At 41.1% G+C, this 6,372-nt stretch overlaps 1 protein-coding gene across 3 annotated transcripts in view; it reads right to left on the reverse strand.

The window, feature by feature from the left end:
• MINAR1 (membrane integral NOTCH2 associated receptor 1) overlaps window positions 1-5,729 on the reverse strand; it is a 117,614-nt gene extending 111,885 nt beyond the window's left edge. For 2 of the 3 annotated variants that reach the window (XM_063448691.1, XM_063448693.1), the window contains exon 1: window positions 5,461-5,729. The gene's annotated coding sequence lies outside the window, so the exon portion shown is untranslated. Of the gene's footprint in view, window positions 1-4,772; window positions 4,827-5,460 lie in introns of those variants that run through there. The other variant, XM_063448692.1, reaches the window with a different exon arrangement.
• Window positions 5,730-6,372: the final 643 nt, after the last annotated feature.

Here is a 6,372-nt window from a genome sequence, read left to right on the forward strand (position 1 = left end):
ATAATCTTATCTGTACATGTTGGATATAATGAGTTTTGGAATGTATCTATGAATATATAACCTTCCAAGCCCCTTAATAATAGACATTCAATAGACACCACCAAGACTTATTTGTGGACCCTTCTGTAATCAAACAACCTGGCCAGTTTATTCCAGGATTTGATTTTTTGCTTGCGATCTTCTCATCTTGGTTGGGGCAATATAATCTGGGTCTCGTGGAACTCCTGATTTGACATAATGGATGTGGGCGTGTTTTGGTGAGTGTGGTTTTGGTGGTGGGGGGGAGCAGCCTTTTATCTTTGGACCCAGGCAGCACAGTGTATTGGGCCGACCCTGTGTACAGGTGCACTTTAAGATTAACCCTCAAATTATGGCAGGACAAACACTTAGCACAGATTCTACGTTTTTTTTTGGTTCAGCATTCGGACAATTGCCTCCACCCTTAAGGAGCTAAAGTCCATATCCACATTCAGAGTGTGATGGCCCTCCTTAATGGTTTTGTAAATAGCTGTAATTATAAAAACCCAGTCCAACCAGGTGACGAAATAGGTCTGTCATATTTCCATGTCCCTGCAAAAAGATAATATTATATAAAGAAATAAACCATCTTGTGCACACGGTACTGTAAAAGACCAGGCTGTTTTGGGGCTGTATCAGGACTTCAATCTACTCTCTGTATTTTTATTCAAGTGTTCAGTATAGAATTTCAACAATCACAGCAATATATTGAAAGTGAGGGAAAAACCAGAAACATGACACATTTTGTGTCTGAATGGCACTTCACTATAAGTCAGAAATGTTACACTAGGTACTTGAAAAAAAAAAATAGTAATAGAAGATTGCCAATTTATTTCTTTGTCCTTTTTTATGTGAAGGGCTAAATAGCCCAGTGTTTGGGGCAACAAGGGGAAACCCATTGTATGCATGCTGGCATTGGTAACATGATTTGTAGCTATTCCTTTTTTCCTTTATCACAATGGAAAGATTGCAAGAGAGAACAGCAGCATTTGGATATAATGCAGACAAAGGATTCTAAGCCAAAGTTCTTTATCTATGATTGTTGTAATTTGATTGTACTGCAGCGTGCCGATGAGCACAAAGCAGTATGTGAACAGTGAAAGTTCATATTTTTAGAGCAAAGCTTTCGCACTTTAATAATTGGTGGCCGAACTTTCTGGCCATTTTTTTCTGAAGCTGTGCGTTCTCTACGCAGCTACAACTAGGGTCCTGATTGGATGGAATTTGTTGTGATAACGTCCTTACACTGTTGCTGTGAAACTTCTGGCGGAGAGGACACTGATTGGTTGTGCCACAGGGAGATGTCATTTTTTGGCAACAATGGACCCCAAATAATAAGGTCAAACCATTCCAAAATTGTTTGACTCTTTACAATGCTTGGGGCACCAGGACATTCCTGGCACCATAATCACTACAGTTCGTACGGTGAGCTCCTTTATGTAATGGTATTTTTAAATGTTATTTATTTTTCTATTTTATTAAATTATTTAAATCCTAAATCCCTTACCCTTAGATGTCTCTGTCCTATTGTGTCATTTTTCAACATAAAGGTGAGAAAGATGTATAAGAATACTGAACGTTTAAATGGCTCTGATCCACATATTACATCATTAATCATGATTTTACTTCTATTTAATTAGTTAGGGGCCCAATTAAAAGTGAAAACAGCACTTAAAGGACCACTATAGGCACCCAGTCAGACCACTTCAGCTCAATAAAGTGGTCTGGGTGCCAGGTCCCCCTAGTTTTAACCTTGCAGCTGAAAACATAGCAGTTTCCACTGCAGTGTTAATCCAGCCTCTAGTGGCTGTTTGCCCGACAGCCACTAGAGGCCCCTTCTGTGATTTACACAGAGTAACTCGCACTTATTTGACGCTGGACATCCTCACGGAGTCCAGCATCAAAAAAGATCCCTATAGGAAAGCATTGAGTAATGCTGTCCTATGGGCGGGTTTGAATGTGCGCACGCCTCTGGCCGCTCATGCGCATTCGGCTCCACTTGGAAGCTGACGTTGATGGAGGAGGAGAGGTCACCAGTGCCAAGGGAGCACGGCGCTGGATTAAGGTAAGCAAATAAATGGTTAATAAACTATATATTTGCCGCGGAACGGAGCCCTAGTCACCTAAACAGTGACTAGGGCTCTATAGCATTAGGAATACATATTGGTATTCCTAACGCTATAGTGTTCCTTTAAGGGAGATTGACCAACCCCATCTTGTCCAAATACATATGAGAAAGAATCTTGAAAAAAATTCCAAAATCTGTGTGGAGCAAGAGGAAACAAAATACATTCTGGGCAAGACGAATGAGAAGGGGATGATAATTCTGGATATGGAAAGAGAAAATGCTGCCAGAATTGTGGGCAGGGAGTGTGAAGAAGGGAGGAAATTGTTTTTTATGGAGAAAAGAGGAACATGATAACTATCAGTAGAAGAAGCTGGGTTAGCTCCATCAAAGACTAATAATGCACAGTTTTAGTATATAGTTACATAGGCTGAAATGATCAGATTCAGCCTTTCTCACATCTGATTTTTGCTGTTGATCCAAAAGAAGGCAAAAAACCCAGTTTGAAGCACTTCCAATTTTGCACAAACTAGGAAAAAATTATTCTTTACCCCAGAATGGCAGTATCTTGTGCCATGGGCCCACAATTCCTTTTGTATCAGTATGTCTAATTATTGAGTACTTTGTTCCTGTACCCCATACATACTGAGTAACGCTGTAAAGGAATGTTAAAGACATAATCCAGCCACCATGACCAATTCTACTTTTAGAAGTGGTCATGATGGTAGGAATCTGTATGTGGAGCATTTCTGCTTGAAATACTGTACATACAAAGATATATTCACTTTTGTGGTGGGGGGCTACTTGCACCAGTGGCACATGTGACTTTGGCACCCCAGAACTATGTTCTGCGATTCCTAATATTAATTCTGTGCAAAAATTACATCTGTCGTCAGTGCACTCATCCCTCACCTCCCTATATCCTTAACGTTTTTTTTAATATCTCCTCTTTCTGTTTACTCCATTCCCTCCAATCAGATGCTTTATTTTACAGGGAGGAGGAGAGACCTAATAGTAATTCACTATAGTGCATTATACATAAGAAAAAAAAAAGATTACTTAGAAAGGGTTAGGTATTCCTTTAACCCCTTAAGGACCAAACTTCTGGAATAAAAGGTAATCATGACATGTCACACATGTCATGTGTCCTTAAGGGGTTAAAGGACCACTATAGTGCCAGGAAAACAAACTTGTTTTCCTGGCACTATAGTGCCCTGAGGGTGCCCCCACCGTCAGGGTCCCACTCCCGCCGGGCTGAAGGGGGAGGAAGGGGGTTAAGCACTCACCTTTCTCCAGCGCCGGGCTCCCTTGGCGCTGGGGACTCTCCTCCCTCTTCTGATGTCATCGGCTGAATGCGCATGCGTGGCAAGAGCCGCGCGCACTTCAGCCAGTCCATAGGAAAGCATTCTCAATGCTTTCCTATGGCGCTGGCGTCTTCTCACTGTGAAAATCACTGTGAGAAGCGCCTCTAGCGGCTGTCAATGAGAGAGCCACTAGAGGCTGGATTAACCCTAAAGTAAACATAGCAGTTTCTCTAAAAACTGCTATGTTTACAGCAGGCAGAGTTAATCCTAGATGGACCTGGCACCCAGACCACTTAATTGAGCTGAAGTGGTCTGGGTGCCTATAGTGGTCCTTTAATAAATAAAATGCATTTTAAGTCAAACATACACAGACTGTGAGCTAAATTCTCATAGCAGAGTAAGGATTTACTCCACTTACATCAATTTCCCCATAGACTTCAAAAAAGGAATTGCTCTTCAATAAACAAACAAACAAAAAAAAACTTACTCTACTAAAATAATTCAGTTCCATATATTTAAAAAGAGAGAGTTCCACTTGTAATATAAAATAACTGTATAAATAGAAGTATGGGTAAAGCAAGGTACTGTAATTAAAGTAATGAATGCATGCGTGGCCAATAGTACTAATATTTTGACAAAACTTAAACATTGTATACAGCTGCAATAGTAATGACACATAATTTAAATATGAAACTCATCTACTGCCTGTGTGCAACACCCCTGATTATACACATAAAAATTAAATATTAATAAATAAATAATTGCAAACACTTACAGAGACATTCACATTTACAGACACAATCAGACACACTTTTTATTAGTGGTAAACATATCAAAAAAACACCTAATGGAATTAGCCTGCAAATACATACAACAATACTACATGTATATGCATGTGTGTCATTTATACAATATTGTATACATATACAGGGCTGTTAGCCACACTGGGATCATCACAAATGGACAAGAAAATAGCCAATTTTAGGCAACAACAAATGGGCATATAACATTAGAGAAATGTTTTTTGCCATGTACATCTCTAAATACATATACACACCACACGGCAAACACTTCTGTACACAAGCACACATTAGAAACACACACACATACACAACATATACTTTTTTTGGTTGGTAGTTAGAAACAGATTCACACACAAATCTGCAAATATTATCAGTGGAATTACCTATTACCCATGCAGAAACCTGTACTGGTATGAACACATATACAATGGATCAGAAACACCGCTGAGGGGATGTAGGTAACATGCAAAACATTATTGGCATCATGTAAATGTGTTCACTGTACGTGTGTCTTTTATCACTAATGCCACCCCTCCCAGGACATACAGCTTCAGTCAGTTGGACTCCCCTCTCATCACTTACCTGTAGCTTACAACCGGACACAGATAACAGGAACAAGTAACTGGATGGACAAAGCAGGGGGGTTTTGTGTCTATTGTTTATGTGGCATATTCTGCAATGTGTCTACCGAATCCAATATATGATATCTGTACTGTGACTGATATGAAGCTTATATGGTCATTAGTAAGGGAATAACTGTTTGAAGTGAATGCAGGTGTTAGCATTCACCTAATGCAGGTTATCGTTAGAATTCTAGAGTGGATATGTTGGAATGCTGGTCCTGTACACAGTACCCATATAAATTAACCGATCTTTAGTAGTCTAATATATGTGTTTTTCTGCAGTAGATCTTGGTTGTGCTGGCTGGCTATGTGTTCACTGATATAAATTCCTGGGTAAATAACTACTGACAGAGACATAATAAATACAAGTAACCATAATGACTCTATGTGCAGTTAATGAACGGATTCGTGTATATTTCCCTACAGTTCGTGTGCCAGTGTTCATGGAGCTACTTGTGGTGGGATTGAAGATCTGCTGTCTCTGGCTGTGATGCTCTGACAATTGTGCATTTTTATATTGAATATTTCATGTGATATGCAGATTCTCTTGTGGTCGGTTAGCCCTGTGGCTTGCTGTTTTGCCATTTCCTACAGTCTAGTTGTGTGTGTCTGTGTTACTGTGTAATGTGTTCATGCTGATGCCATACCCTTGCTCTTGGCACTTGTCTTTGGTCCCCCTTTTAGTGACAGATCTCTTCAGTCTTGGTTGCAGTGTCTGCTGTCATGTCCTCAGCAGCAGCAATGAAGGGTCCAGTCACCAGAAGCAGACACAATACTCAGCCCAGCTCTGCACATCCCTAGCTCAGCTCTGCACACCCCAAGCCCAGCTCTGCACATCCCCTGCCCAGCTCTGCACACCCCTAGCTCAGCTCTGCACACCCCAAGCCCAGCTCTGCACATCTCCAGTCCAGCTCTGCACTAGTCACCTCTGCAGAGCAGCTTCCTGCTCATTCTCCCTGGTACACATTACCATCCCCCCTTTTTTCAATGCTTGCATTAGTCTCTGTCTTACTCTCCTGCACTGTGATTTGTTGGGGGGATTTATGTTTGTGTAACTTCCCAACCATCTCCTTCAGCGATATTATATACCACTTTTTGTTATTTATTTATTTCAACAGCATTACAAAAAATAATATTATAAACCACCCTGGAATGGGGGGTCTGCCTGGTGGTCCAGCCCTTTTTTCTGTGGTAATGTTAAATGGTGGAGCTTATCCTAATTCCCATGAGATGTATTGCTGAGGCCATGCACCTGCACTTGCTATGTGACGGTGGAGTAGAGCCAGTCATCCATTTCAAGCTCGCACAGTATGTGATGAATTACACAACGTTCCATAAAGATGCGGGAGATAGAATTGTAGCCATGCAGCTCCCGCCCTAAAAACTAAAACACGGACACCCCTGTGCTTGTAGCGCTCTGCTTTGCTACTTGGCTTTGGAGAATTGCACAGTAACACGAGCTGGGATTGGCAGGACACACTGGGATTTGCTAGTTAGCTTGCAGGTCAGGTTTACAGGGAAGCTCTATAGTCTGATCATTATTCGCTATGGAGGGGGGT

Source organism: Pelobates fuscus, chromosome 3 (genome assembly GCF_036172605.1).
Source record: "Pelobates fuscus isolate aPelFus1 chromosome 3, aPelFus1.pri, whole genome shotgun sequence".
NCBI lineage: Eukaryota > Metazoa > Chordata > Amphibia > Anura > Pelobatidae > Pelobates > Pelobates fuscus.